The following is a 16308-nucleotide window of genomic DNA, read 5'->3' as shown; positions in this document are numbered from 1 at the left end:
ACGAGAACTAGTGGGGGAGAATATAATGGGTTGTAGATAAAAGCCTGTGACAAATACATATAGAGTGCCCCATAGAGGTCAACTAATTAAATGTAGATCATTAGACCCATTTGAATTGACTCAATTCGTGGAACACATAGCAAAGCCAATTTATGTAAAGCCTTGGTGGCCCAGTGAAACGCTCTAGTAAAACTAGAGTTAACAGGGTTATCTAAATCCCAAGGGATAAAGATGTGTAGAGTTTAAATTGCTTAAGACTCTCATTTTGTAGATAGACACTAATCTCTGCCGTTGATGTAACTTAATCTGTATCATTGGATTTGAGGGAGCTCAGCTAGAAGTAGAGGCCTTTCCCTGCATTTGTAATCATCCCATTATATTCACTCAATGTTAGTGAATATACTTTGAGAGCATTTACTCAAACACCTTGGGAGTGTTAATTTCTTGTAACTGTTTTGTTCTTTCGTTGCTCTTTTCTCTTTGAGTTGCTCCATCTTTGTTTTCAGTGCTTTAGAGAATTTCTATTGAAAATTGTCACTTTGCAAGAGTTAGATTGACTTAGGGAGATTTGAACACAAGAAATCGCCTCAGGTCACACGGACTGCGAGACTAAGGTTTAAGCCCTGTGACACTTTGATGTGCTACTATTGTTATTGTGATAAATGATTGCAACTTTTTCCCACAATTTTCACTTTAATGACAAAAGTTTGCATTGATGTGTAACACCCCTATCCCGTAACCGTCGCCGGAATAGGTAAGGGGCATTACCATACTTGTAACTCATGTCAGAACAGTAAAATTTTGAACTTTTTCTTGAAATAAAGATCATTCATTTAAATAAGTACTAAGCACAGCCAGGGATAAAATTTAAACTTCTCTAAGTAAACATTCAAAAGATGCCATTTTCGCATGGTTTATATACATTAACCAAAATATTCTTCCGCCACTAGTCTATTCTATACATGCCATAAAATAATTCTAGACATAACAGTAACAAGCAGTGGATAGTGATAGTGTGACTAGTTGCTGACGATCCCCGAGCCTGTAGCTTCGCAATGAGATCTATAAAACAGTGAAAACAAAGTAAACGGAGTAAGCATTACAATGCTTAGTAAGTTTTAAGCAGTGTCAACAGATAACAATCAAATTATAACATAGTTGTTCGTATTTTTATTTCACTCTTCCTTCGGGCATACCATCCCTTTACCGAATATGCACATCTCATCATATACAATAGGCAGATAAACTTTCACATAAAAGTGAGCTCATGTGACATAGATATATTGTATGATTTCACATAACCTCTCACACTGATCCGATGTCACATAATCATAGGAATAGTCTCATAGATTGCTCTCGTATGCATCACATAACTACCTTATGATTTAGTTCAAATCAAGCTCACATATAAACTTGAAGTACATACCAGTTTAACCTTTTGCATTGAGTAAATTTATAAGTAATTCTTATTACGAAGTCTTATAGATTTAAACTCTCCTCGGATTATCGGCGGGACCTTTAGCTCAGATGAAATCTCCACACGAAGTCAGCGTGTCTTAACCCGGACATAGTCACCACATATAGTCATCGGGCCTTAAATCCCGGATTTACATCTCAGAGTTTCATGCATATTTATTCACATGTTACAGCATTCACATCGACTATCATATTTGTAATTTATTTACCTCATCAATATTTAATAAAACACACCTTCTGCCGTTTGTCATTTGGCCACAATATATATATACATATACACATCTCATACATATCTCACATTAGCCATTTGGCTTTACCACATATCCATCTCATACACGTTTCGCATTAGCCATTCGGCTTTATCTCATATCTAACTCATACACATTTCGCATTAGCCATTCGGCCTTACCACATATATACATGTTCACATTCATCACATTGGCCATTCGGCCTTATCTCATATATGCATGTTCACATTCATCACATTGGCCATTCGGCCTTATCGCACATACGCATGTTCACATTCATCACAGTGGCCATTCGGCCTTGTCACACATACGCATGTTCACATTCATCACATTAAAATCCTAAATCAAAATATAAATTTTCATGTATTCACATCACAATTATCCAAATATACTTCACATACCACATATACTTTCACGTATACACTTTGTCTTGGCTGAATCTACATCTATCACTCATATACCATTTTACAATATCACAATTTAGAATTCACGTATGGGTTTAATCAATAGCTTATGAGCAACTAAAACAAGTTTTGTCAAGGTTTACAACATAATCTCAAATTCAGCACAAGCTATTTTTCCTGAGCAATAGCCACTGAATTATTTATAACTGGAGCTACAAAACTCCAAATCAATTACCGTTAATTTTCTATGAATATAGACTCATATATCTTCCATCCATAAAATTTTCAGAATTTTTGGTTTGGCCATTCAATACCAGAATTTTCTTAAAGTTTCCCCTGTTTCACTGTTTGACTAATCTGACCACTCTTCACTACGAATCAAATTTCTCATTTTACAGAATTCAAAATGTGTTGCATTTGATTTAATTTGAAACTAGACTCATTAAGGAGTCTAAGCATATAAATTTTATCTTATAACCATTTTTGTAAAAATTATAATGATTTTCTAAAAATAGAACAGGGGATTTCGGAGTCATTCTGACACCGTCTCACACAACTTTAAATATCTCTTTATAGGAAATTTCTTTGCTCACACGGTCTCTTTTATAAGAAACTAGACTAATTAAGCTTTGATTACATATTTTATTCAGCCTATTATTCCACACCAACAATTTATGGTGATTTTCTAAAATCACGTTACTGCTGCTGCCTAAGCAAATTATTACAATTTGCTCTTAAATTTCCAAGTCCAAACACTTATGAACTTACCATTTGAGTTTAAAACATATCATGGCCCCATCATATATTATTAAATCAACTCACTATGTCCTATTATGATTGAATTTACTCAACGTTTAATCACTTAAAACTTACCTCGGAAGTGGTCGACGACTAGATATCCACGGCTATTCGTTTACTTTCTCTTTTCCCTTATCCGACTTTGATCCTCTAAGCTCTTGAGCTAAATCAAACAATTTACTTCCCAATCAAACACAATCACATGGCATCCATATACATTTTAGAACCATTCTTAACATATTTACTACTCATTTACAAACAAAATACTCATATCACATTTATAAAACTACCTTTCATAAACACTATGTATAAATATGCATTTCTTCACTATTTACTAAGTCAAGCCAAACCACATGATTTATTAATCGTTAATATATATATACAGCATTAAGAACTTCATTTAAGCTTAAGTATAGAATTTGGTCTTACCAAATTTTGCACATTTTACCAAATAATAACTACCAATTTTACACATAAGTGCCGAATCAAATCATACCATAGTTACAATATCACTTGACTAATGAAATATCCAAAATATCAATCTATCATTTACCAAATTCATAAACCACATATAAGGCACATTTTAAACTCAAGCATGTAACTTAACAACTTAACCATTAGTTGCCGAACCACAAACAAAACATATCATAGGCATGTAAAAACATATTTTACCAGTTGATAGCCAAATATAAATATACAACCCTTTACCATTTCCAAAATACATATGCATGGCCAACCTTTTAACCATATATTCGGTCATAAAATTTATTCCTTAATAATTCAACCAATTTCACAATTTAAATCAAAACTAATTGCATCATTTATAACCGTACCTAAATGAACATCAAATAGTATACAAAACATATTCATACGTTAACATCTCAAACCTTACTTTAACAACCAATATGCAAGATATCACATATACATAACTTAGCTTATGAAAGCATATGTATTATATCATAAACACATCTTTTACCAATTACCTCACTTAAGCCAAATTTTATAATCAACCACAAAAAAAATATACCACAAATCATACTTCCAAAATGAGCTACTTCCATGGCCGATTATATTTCATCATTAACATATCTCTTTTTCGAATCATATAATCAATATCACATACACATCACCCAAACACAAATCATACCTATCATATAACAAGCATAACGAAATAAACCAACCATGTCAAATATAACCATAATTTGATCAAACCTTGAAACCGAACTTAACAAAATAAACAAGCCATTGAATGATTAGAACTTGAACTAACCACCTTCTTTATACATAATTTTCCAAGAATTTCAAGGTACTTACCTCTTCCAAACCTCAAAATTCTAAGTTTAATCTATGGGATAAGTAGAGTTTGAACTAATCATCTCAAACATGCATAGATTTTCAAGAATCATTCAATACATACCTCATTCTAGCCATCTTCTAAGCCAAAAATCAAGGCAACCAAACTTTCTTCTCCCTCCCTTTAGGCTACGACAATGGAGGACAAGGATCAACCAACTTTTGATTCAATTTTCTCTATGACCGAATGCACATACCTCAAATTTTTAGCTTGCTATCTTGCCGAAATCCTCAAAACATATTTCTTCTTCCTTTTTTTTGTTTTCATCATTTTCCCTTCCATTATTTTATTACCATGCTCCTTATTTTATCATTCCTCCCATGAAACACCAACATAACATGTTATGACATGTTTTGCCCATCACACTTTGTCCACCCTATTTGTTATGGCCGGCCACTACTAATTAGGTGGGGAAATTGACATGCAAGTCCACCCTTTTTATAACATGCACTAATAGATCCTTATGTTTTGACCTATCACATTTCAAAAGTGTCACACATAAGTCCTATTGACTAAATTCACATGCAATTTACTAAATCAAAGCTTAAAACTTTCACACATTCATATTCACATATAATAAACATAAAATATGTCGGCTAATTATTTTTATGACTCGATTTTGTGGTCCCGAAACCACTTTTCGACTAGGGTCAAATTAGGGGTGTCACATGATGTTCCATAAAATCAGAGGTTGTATACCTAATAATCTCTAACTTATCAGACCTTCGATATGTGAGCATGTAATGTTTTATTTTCTAAAGATAATGTATGAACTGTTTGGTTGATTTTTAATGATCCATCCCAAATTGCTCAAATATCTGCACAATATCCCAACAACATATGCAATATCCCAACATATGCAAACCTAACCATACACTAGACTCCTATTGCTCAAGCATCATAAACTTTTTTTTTTCATTTGTTTAATCTCAAAATCATTATTGGGGCATTGATCAAGACTTAACTTATTACTAGCAAGCAGTATATCATTGACATATAAAATAAAAATAAAATACAATTTTACTTCTACTGAACTTGTGGCATATATAATCATCAACCAAGTTCATTTTAAACCAATGAGGTAATCACTTGGTGAAATCTGAAATACCATTAATAAAAGGTCTGCTTAAGCTCATAAATGAATTTATTTAATTTTAAAACAATTGGTTTTGTATCATTTAGTACAAAGTTTTTTGGCTACACAATATAAATCATCTCATTAATGTCACCATTAAGAAACACAATCTTAACATCCATCGAATGAAGCTTAAGGCCAAAATATGTCACTAAAGCCAATATAATACCTTCTCTAGTGGATCTTCTCAATGGCATTAGTTTTTGAGATTGTATAGTTTGTTACTTGATTAGGAGGTTCAATGAAATTATCATAATTCAAAGTTGCTACTTGAACAATATCAAGTATAACAAACTATTCTTGGTCTTTATCACTAGCAATTAAAAGAATATGTTGATGAATATTTAGAAATCGTATTATCATTTGTAATGGATGGATGTCTAATAGACTCTATTTTATCAAAACAAAGATGTACACATTGCTTGAAATTGAAAATTTGGATAAAAGGTTTAAAACTTCTCACTCTAATAAGATGTACATTTGGAATTTGATATGTTATATTAATTAAGAAAGAATCACTAGACTTGCGAAATATGATATTTTAAGTTTGTTTAAAGAAGTTGGTTTTAGCTTGATTGGCATTGACATGTTGTTAATGTAGGAGGAAGTTGGTTTGAGTTCACTGAAGTGCATTATCCTCCTATTCAAGGGTTGATGAGGGTCTATGGGTAGTTTTAGGCTTTGTATAAATAAGAAGTTGATCTTTCATAATGTGAATCTTGTTTGGAAGGTAAGATGACTAAACGATCTTCTAATGCAAAAGGAATGAGGGTCATGAAACCGTTAAAACTTGTGCACATTAACATATGTGTCCATATGAATGTTAATCAAAGATGTAGTTACTATTATTATGTAACATTTATTGATGATAATTATATCTACTTAATGCACCACAAAAATGAAACCATTGATAAATTTAAATAGTTTTGTGTGGAATTAGAGAAACAACTAGGTGTACCCATAAAGGCATTTTGGTCTGATCGATGTGGGAAGTATTTATTAGATGAGTTCTTAGGGTATCTCAGAGAGAACGTGATATTATCCCAATTAATCGCGTCAGGAACTCCACAACAGAATGGCGTGGTAGAGAGAAGGAATCAAATTTTGTTAGACATGGTTTGATTGATGTTAAGTTATTTGAAGTTGCCAATCTCCTTTTGGGGGATATTTCATACAAATATTTGCTATATTCTAAATGATGTACCAACTAAGCTAGCATCTAAAACTCCCTACAAATTGTGGCATGGTAGGAAACCAAATTTAAATCATTTGAGGATTTGTGGATGCCCAGTCCACGTATTGGCTAAAGATGTGAGGAAATTGGATTCACAAATGAGATTGTGCATGTTTGTGGGATATCCAATTTGTTTGGTAACCTCAAAGAGAAAACAATGATAGTGTCAACTCATGCTACTTGAGGAAAGCTACATGAATGACTTCAAATTTTGAAGTAAAGAAGTACTCGAGGAACTTTTAGGAAATACACAAAACCTTACAGAAATGGTTCTAGAACCAATTCCTAATAGTAGACCTGCAAATGATCAACAACATAGTGTTTCGTCACAATGGAAGGGTGTTTTGTAGGCTTGAGTTCTTCAAATCAGATGAAAATATTTTAAACACTGAGGTTGTTAAACAAGAAGATGACTGTAACATCCCAAACCCGGCTTGGACATTATGTCTAGATCCAACGTGTCACATTGAAGTGTTTTATCGAAAACCTTGTTTTCATTGAAAACCCTTCTTTAAAATAAAAACCTTGAGTAAAATCCCAGCTTGTATTTGTTTCTTTCAAAGCGAGGTGTATTTTAAAAAAAAACTATTCCTTCTTGTATGATAATAATTACTTTGTAAAATCTTTTTTCAGTTGCAGAAGCTTTATTTAAAATAGATGATCTATGAAAACTTGTCATTTAAAAATTGAGTTGCGGAAATGTAGTATTTAAAAACAGTTATGGTTTTAAGAAAACCATGTTATACTTCTAGCAAATATTAAATATAATAATAAATATAATCCTAATTTGAATAATAACCAGAGGAAAGACCTTATTACATTCCAGACTGAAATAACTTTAAATACTAGAAATTATAGGCTTAAGTAAAGAAATCCAAGTCTTCTTGCTAGCTGGCCACCTCGGAGTCCCTCCTACCGTCGAACCACCTACTGAGGATCACCTGAGAAAAATAAAAGAGGGGGTGAGTTTTCGAAAACTCAGTGTGTACAACCCTCGGCAAATAGAAAAGCACGCAACAATAAGTCTTTTTGGGCCCGAGGCCAATTCAATTTTAGAACAAATGTAAAGCAATCAAATATGCACGGAACCCACCCATCCAACCACTACACACCATCTCCATCCCCCGATACACATTATGTGGGGATATAAATATCGACCCACCCATCCGATACACTCCAATGGTAGCCCGGTTGCGGTACTACCTAACGTTGCAGCAAAGCTACTAATCATATATTGGGCTGAAAAAGCCATCGGTACATCCACGGTCGTCAAGCAACCATGCGATCCTCATATACTTCCTCCGTTCCATAATTCCCAACCCATATGCAACCTAAATAGAGTATCATATGAATGCAGTAGGTATACTTGTAACATCCATAAATCTTACATTCCACACATAGGGGTATTTTAGTTATTTCTGCCCTTAGGGGCGTTTTCAGCAATTTCTCTTTATTATGGGTTTATTACTTACCTTGGCCAGTTAACAAGTCATCGTTGGCTAAAGTGAACAGATACTATGCACCAAGTAGGATCCCAGAGAAGTGGAGGTGAGTTATTAAGACCGCTTAAGTACCAAGCTCTCCCTAGATCCAATCCAAGACATGCATATACCCATCGCCACACCTTAACCTTATGACTCGTCCACGGTCATAATTAATTAATTAATTAAGGTTTATGCCTGATTAAGAAATTATCATATACTAGGCCAAAACCCCTTACAAAGCCTAGACAAGTCTACATACATGCATATAGCCCACTAGGCCCAAATCATATTCATATGGCCCATCTGGCCCGAATCAATTCCAAGCCATGTAACCAACATGACTACTTCATCATTTATTATCAAATCAACAAATTCGCTTATTTTGGGCCCACGACCCATCGGGCCCATTTAGCCCATTCTGGCCCGGTTGGCCTGTACATGGCCCAAGTCTATGGAATCGCCCATGGGGCCTCTGATAACCTATCGGTTTCCCCCTTGTGAGTGTTTGTGCACTCACAAGACTATTGTAGCCAAACTTTTGACTTTTCGGCATTTCGACTTTTCGACATTTTGGGATTTGCCGATCTACTATGTGTGTGCAGTGTATGCACATACCTGGTACTAAACGTGTTGCGATCTCCTTAGCCACAAACCTACAAATGATATCACTCAATTATTAATCACACACTTATCAAATACGATCACCAAAAGTCGAAAATCTCACTTTTGCCTTACCTTGAACGACAAGCCTTACAGACCTTCCTTGATAACTAATCACGAGTATTCCTTAAATCTGCATCAATCCTAATCGTTAAGAACTAACCAACAAGTGGCTCGCAATCATCTTAAGCCACTCTTAAAATATCCAGGACCATTCGGCCAAACTTAACCAATAAAAGAGGAACACTTACCCAAACCCTAAAATGCCTAAGGAGCAATTCGACATATATCTGAAATCTGAGATTTGAAACTAATCCCGTACCAAAAAACTAATTTAGAAAGGGTGAGGGAGAGAAGAAATTGATACCAGGAAAACTGAATGAAAGACCAAAGCACTTACACAAGAATCGGGTGAAGTAGAGGGAGTAGTGGTGGCATAGAGGGTCTTCAGCCAAAGAGATATTCGGCTTTTGAGATTTGTATAGTGAATGTGACAGCCCTAATGTGACCCTAGTCGGAAAGTGGTTTCGGGACCATAAAATCGAGTCATAAAAATAATTAACCGTCATATTTGATGCTTATTATATATATATGCATGTGTGAAAATTTCATGTTTGAATTTTTTTAATTGTAAGTGAATTTTATTAAATAGGACTTGTGTGAGAAAATTTAGAAATGTGCTAGGCAAATGTTAAAGTGGCCTATTGATGCATGTTAGAAAATGCTTGTCCTTGCATGTCAAATTACCCAAAACTTTAGGTAGTGGCCGGCCATGCAATGGGTTAAACATATTATAAACATTTTGTGTTAATGTGTTATGTTAAAAATAATAAAATAAAAGGTTGGTATTAAAGTAATGAAAAGGGAGGGTGATGAAAACAAAGTTGTTTCATCCATGCTCCTCCATTGCCGTGAATTGAAGGAAGTAAGAAGAGGAGGTTCGGTCACTTGGAGCTTAAGGGAGGTTAGTCATTTGTGTTAGATTTTCTTTAAACTTTAAGCTTGTTTCTAGTTAATTAGCTAGTTTCTTACATAACCCATGTCAAAATTATGAAAATCCTGGTGATGGTTTGAGCATTCAGTTTTAGTTATTAAAGGATGAGATTGGGTTATGGTTTTTATGTTTTATGAAGAATTGTCGAAGAGAAGGGTTTTAGTTAGTCAAATGATAAATTCTAATGTTCATGAGTACGATGGCCAAACATAGATTTGTCTAATGAATTGAACAAATGCCGTGTGAGTGATTGAAATGAATGAGTTGGAGGTTGGATCATATTAAGATTCGACTTTGCACATAAATATTAAGAGTTTGATATTTTTATGATTTTTGGAAGGTAAATAAGGTTATGCTCAAGTTAAATACAAGATTATGGCTGATTTGTGTTTAGTGAGTTTCGGCCAAGGACTTTATGTGCATTCGGTTCAAGTAGAGTAAACGTGACGGGTAGAAAATGGTTGTTAATTGAGATAGTTTAAGGTATTTGTAAGTAGTTTTATAAATGTGATATGAGTATTTTGTTTTGTAAATGAGTAGTAAGTATGTTAAGAATGGTTCTAAAATGTATATGGATGCCATATGATTGTGTTTGATTGGGAAGTAAATTGTTTGATTTAGCTCAAGAGCTTAGAGGATCAAAGTTGGATAAGGGAAAGGAAAAAGTGGTAAAATAGCCGTTGAAATCGTTCGACAACATCCGAGGTAAGTTTTCGAGTAATGAAACTTAGTTTATGATTTGATTAAGTCATGACATATAAGCATAACAAATAAACGGTGATATAATGATTCTACTTGAATTGTATATTGAGGTGATTAGTTTATACCTATGACGGGTAGCCGAATGTGTATAGAGATTATGTTATAAAGAAAATCAAAATCATGCTCTTTGTATGTGGCTATTAAGCCGAAAATGGTAATGGTTGATAAGTGTCTTGTGTTTGAATTCGAGTTATGAAAATGAAATATAGATGTGCCATGATTTATTGATATATGTGCTTGATTATTCGGACGATATCCGGGCTAAGTCCCGAAGGCATTTGTGCGAGTTCCTATATCCGGGCTAAGTCCCGAAGGCATTTGTGCTAGTGACTATATCCGGGCGAAGTCCCGAAGGCATTTGTGCGAGTAGTTGCTATACCCGGGCCAAGTCCCGAAGGCATTTGTGCTAGTGACTATATCCGGGCTAAGACCCGAAGGCATTTGTGCGAGTTGCTATATCCGGCTAAATCCCGAAGGTACTTGGGTTTGGAAGTGAGCGATCTTGCTGTAATAATTTCAATTAATACGCTCATAAAATCCAAACGATAAGGTATGTTTCGTATATGTAGCGGAAAGGTGGATTCCTTTTAAATAGTATTCGCACAATTGATTAACGAACTTCCGGCCTCTAGTTAGGTTTGATTTCCTGTGTATGAATATAATGGTTGAAGCGCGAAGTAAGTGTGATTTTGAGAACATGCTTATATGCAATTATTCATATAGTCATATGAACGCTATACTTTAGTCGTAAATAATTTCATTACTCAAAACTTACTAAGCATTAAATGCTTATTCTGTTTCCTTAATTCTTTGTTTTATAGATTTTGTTCATCAGCTATCGGACTCGGGATTGTCGAAGTCGAAGTTGTCCACACTATCTAAGCCCTTTTGGTACTCTTTTAGTTAAACGTTGATAATGGCATGTATAGGACTAACCTTTGTTGTTAATCAAGTACCTTTGGTAATGTGTATATATTCGGATAGCCATGCGAAAATGGCTTAAATATTTTGAGCATAGTATTAAAATCATTTTGTATATATAAGGTTATTGAGAGGAGTGGAAATGCTTGGCAATGATTAGCCATTGGAATGGTTAATCACGATCATATTTGGTGCTATGTATGTCCAATGGCTAGTTGAATCATGGAAACTATGAAATAGGTGAAATTTACCTTAAAATAGATGCTGACAGCAGCAGTGATGTGAGTTTGAAAATTCACTAAAAATAGTAGGAATGTAATTAAATAATGAATAAATTATGTAATCTAACCTTGATGAGTCTATTTTCATATGGAAGAAGCGAAATGACCATATGAGCCGTATTTTATGAGATGTTTAAGTTTTTGTGAAATAGGGCCAGAACGGTTACTGGATCCCTTGTTATGAGTTTGGAAATTCACCATAAATTAACCAGAGATAATTAGATGTCATGCCTTATATTTACAGATTCCTTTTTGAGTCTAGTTTCATTAGAAACAAACAGCATATGTATTGGAGCCCTGTACAGGGAGATATCTAAGTTGTAATGCATGAAGGTCAGAGTAGTCGAACCCCAAAAAGGGGAGACTTTAACTAATAAACTGCACTAATTGGCACGACCAAAAATTCTAGAAACAAATTTTTGGATGGATATATGAGTCTAGCTTCAGGAAAAATTTACGGAATCAGTTTTCGAGTTTTGGAACTCGAGATATGATTTTTGAGGTGACTGTGACGCAGTTAGCCAGCTTGTCTGGAAATTTTAAAATGAACTGTGTAAACAAATGAATTAGGTCCATTAAAACCTCGTGTTCGACTCCGGCAACGGTCTCGGGTACGGGGCGTTACAGTGAAAGTGGTTATTCGACACAAATAAGAAGAGAAGAATGAATCATCTAAAACCAAAGGTGAATCAAAAGAGAATTTGAGAAGAGAAAGAATGGAAAATTGGTAAGCAATGAACAAGGAATTCGGCTTCTGAGGACTTAGAGAAAAAATGTTTCGGCAACACAAAAAAAAATAAGGAATTCAGCTAAAGGAAGAGAAGCAATTTCGGCATTACCCTAGAATTCAAAATTGAAACCTATATATACTATAGCCGAATTTACCTATCCCCAAATTCCCTATTCGGCTCCACTTCTCTACACCCCTCATCTCCTAATTTTTCTCCTTGATAACTCCTTAATCCCTTCCTTAACTTCCTTGCAATGCATTTGACGCCACCTCTAAGCCCTACATGTGACTCTACTTGCCACTCCAACACAAGCTTCCTTGTGTCCAGTTCCTCCTTCATTTATTTAAAACCCAAACTACTTGCCATCAAGGTTCTTTTAATTATTAAATTATAATTTCCTTCACCCTAAAGTTCGAACTCTAAACTTAACCAAGGCCTACTATCACATAAATAACACTTGACAAGGAATATTAAGCACACCTTTTATCAAAACCATCATAAAAAGAAAGTTCGAGATTTTTGGGCGTTACAACTCTACCCCCTAAAAGAAATTTCGTCCTCGAAATTTCCAACTATCAGTACAGCTGCATAACACAGACTACCACACCACGCTCCTGCTGTGCACTCTGATTCCAAACTAAGTAAATAGCACAAGTGCACAAGGCGGCACCCCTGGATTGATAGCAGGGGCACTGCTCTAACTGGCCCACTAACTCTGGCCCTAGCCCCAGGCCTCTGTCCAACACCAGGAGTCTCAGCCTCCCTTTTTTTCTTACCCCTTTCTTTTTCCCGATTCAGGTGCCCAGCGAGCTTCACCTTCTCTGTTATCTTTGCTTTCTATACCAACTCTAAGAAAACTCACTTCTTTTGTGGAGCTATCAATACTCTGAGGCTATCCCTAAGATCATCCTCAAACCTAATGTAACGCTCATAGTCCGTTGCCACCATAACTCTTGCATACCTATTAAAGCGTAGAAATTCTGCCTCATACTCCACCACAGATTTGTTTCCCTGGGTCAAGTTTAGGAACTCCTTCCTTCTAGCATCTACATAACTCGTATCCACATACTTCCCTTGAAATGCAGTTTTGAAGAACTCCCAAGTGACTTCTCAGGTTGGGTGCCCTCTTTCACTATCAGCCACCACGGATACGCTTCTTCCCTAAGCAGTGACACCACCCCTTTCAACTTTTGTTTAGGTGAACAGTCTAAGTCCTCCATTATCCTTTCAGTGGCCTCCAACTAGTATTCAGCCACAATAGGAGCCACACCAGCCACGCCCTTAAAGATCTTAGCTCCATTTGATCGAAGTCGCATGATAAACCGTAATTTATACATATTTTATCCCATGCTTAGCACATTTATGGATGATTTCTCCTTAGATTTGGTGAATTCGATACTCCTAATCCTTTAATTTCATGTTTTATACTTAGGTGAGCATAGGAGAGTAAAATGAGTGAGAAATGGGCCAAAAACAGAGAAAATAGGCCAACATGGGAAATTAACACGGCCTAGACTTTCTCACACGGGTAGGCCACACGGCTGTGTCCATTTGGTGAAATCGAAGCACGACTCACACGGGTAGATCACACACCCGTGCCTAATTAGCAGCCTTGACCACAGTCTGAAGCAATCGCACACGGGCGTGTTCCTATCAAGCCCAAGTATAGTCTTATTCGAAAAAGGCCACTTTTGAGGGCTCTTAGGCATTCTAAAGCCTATTTAAACACCAGAGGAGGCACTTAGGAAGAGACACACAGAGTAGGAGGAAAGGAATTACTCAAGGAAAGCCGATTGATCCATCTCAGAAGTCGGATTCATCGTCAAGACTGAGGATCTCCCTTCAATTTCCTTCAGAAGTTTTGAGTTTTTTTTATGTTTTGTTATTTTTATTCTTTTGAGACGTTTCCTTTCATAATTATGAACTAAACCCCCTAAATACTTAAGGGGAATAAAACCAAAGATGGATCTTGTTATTATTATCTGAATTATATGATAAATATTTGACTTGTTCTTAATTATGTATTCTTAATTCTTGTTTTAATATTCCAGGATATTGATTCAAGTTAATGTGCTTATTCAGAGGAGAAAAAGTCCCTGTCTAAGAGTAAATTGTCGTAATTAAGAAGAGTTGATTGCACGCCTAGAGATAGGGTGACAAGATTTTACCGGATTAGGGTGAAACCTAATAAGGGAGTCCATAGATCGAGTTAATACAATAGTAGGGTGTTACTTAGAAAGAGATTTCGATTAATCAACCTAGGGTTAGATGTTATTAGTATCGAGAGAGATAATAATATAACCTAGGGATTTCTACGGATCAAGTCAAATGAATAATTCGTCTGATTCGGAGTCAAATAACAAGTGAGGTCTAGGTGGATTTTTCCTTGGGTATTGTCTTAATCAATTGAGTTTTCCCAAAAGTTTTTCCCCAATTTTCTCTTTGTGCACCCTTAGTTTAGTAATTGCTAGTACTCTTGGTTCCTTTGGGTTCGACAATCCGGTCTTCCTAAAGCTATACTACTGTTCGATAGGTACACTTTCCTTCATCGTGATAATAGTTAGTTTCAAGAACAATTAATTATAAATTTTTAAAATCTGTCACGAATATCGTGTATCAAGTTTTTTGGTGCCATTGCCAGGGAACTGAGATATTAGGAACACTTAAATTTTATTAATTTAGCCATTTTACTTCATTTCCAATTTAAATTTTTATTTTCTTTTCTAATTTTCTCATTTATTCGCTTCTGACAGGTTTTTCTAGTTTATGACTAGAAGAAACTCGCCAGAACCATTACTTTTTAATAGTGAGATCGATCGGACAGCTTGTAGAAACTGAAGAGAAATGAGGCGAAGCTTAAGATACATAGAGGAAGAGCAAGAGGACGATATTCAATCCACAACCAAGGAGATGGCTAAAAATCAGGAAAATCCACTACCTCCTGCGATTGCTGCTGATCTAGTAAATCAGAATCATGCTCCACGCACTATGTATGATTATGCTAAACCAAATTTAACAGGAACAGAATCAAGCATAGTTAGGCCTGTTGTCACTGCAAATAATTTTGAACTGAAACCTAACACAATTCAAATAATACAACAATTTGTTCAGTTTGATGGTTTGCAGGACGAGGATCCTAACGCTCACTTGGCAAATTTTCTGGAACTTTGTGACACTTTTAAAATTAATGGCAATTCTGATGATGCCATTTACCTTTGTTTATTCCCTTTTTCATTGAGGAATAAGGCTAAACAGTGGTTGAACTCGTTACCACGAGGGTCAATCACTACTTGGGAACAAATGACCGAAAAGTTTTTATTAAAATATTTTTCGCCGGCTAAAACGGCTAAATTACATAATGATATCTCTTCTTTTGTGTAGATGGATTTAGAAACACTCTATGATGCATGGGAGAGATACAAGGATCTGTTGAGAAGGTGCCCTCACCATGGGTTACCACTTTGGCTACAGGTTCAAACGTTTCACAATGGCCTGAATCCTTCGACTAGATAGATAATTGACGCAGCTGCTGGTGGAACTATCAATAATAAGACACCTGAGGATGCTTATGAATTTATAGAAGAGATGTCACTAAATAATTATCAGTGGCAAGTCATGAGGACAAAGCCAACAAAAATAGCCAGCATTTTTAATGTCGATTCGGTCATGATGCTTTCTAATAAGGTAGAACTTTTGAATAGAAAAATTGACGGTTTTCTTGGTTCTTCACAGGTTTACCCAGTAATGCAGTGCGAAGCAAGTGGAGGTGGATCAAGCAATTCAGAATACCCACCCTATGGCTACAACATGGAGAACGAGCAGTTAA

At 35.4% G+C, this 16308-nt stretch overlaps 1 non-coding gene across 1 annotated transcript; it reads right to left on the bottom strand.

The window, feature by feature from the left end:
* Positions 1–15831: 15831 nt before the first annotated feature.
* LOC121205660 (small nucleolar RNA R71) lies at positions 15832–15937 on the bottom strand. The gene has a single exon (XR_005900736.1). It is a non-coding gene; the product is annotated as a small nucleolar RNA R71 (small nucleolar RNA).
* Between the last annotated feature and the right edge of the window lie 371 nt (positions 15938–16308).

The sequence above is a fragment of the Gossypium hirsutum genome, chromosome A08 (assembly GCF_007990345.1).
Source record: "Gossypium hirsutum isolate 1008001.06 chromosome A08, Gossypium_hirsutum_v2.1, whole genome shotgun sequence".
In the NCBI taxonomy this organism is placed as follows: domain Eukaryota; kingdom Viridiplantae; phylum Streptophyta; class Magnoliopsida; order Malvales; family Malvaceae; genus Gossypium; species Gossypium hirsutum.
This window is presented reverse-complemented; position numbering and strand designations above follow the sequence as displayed.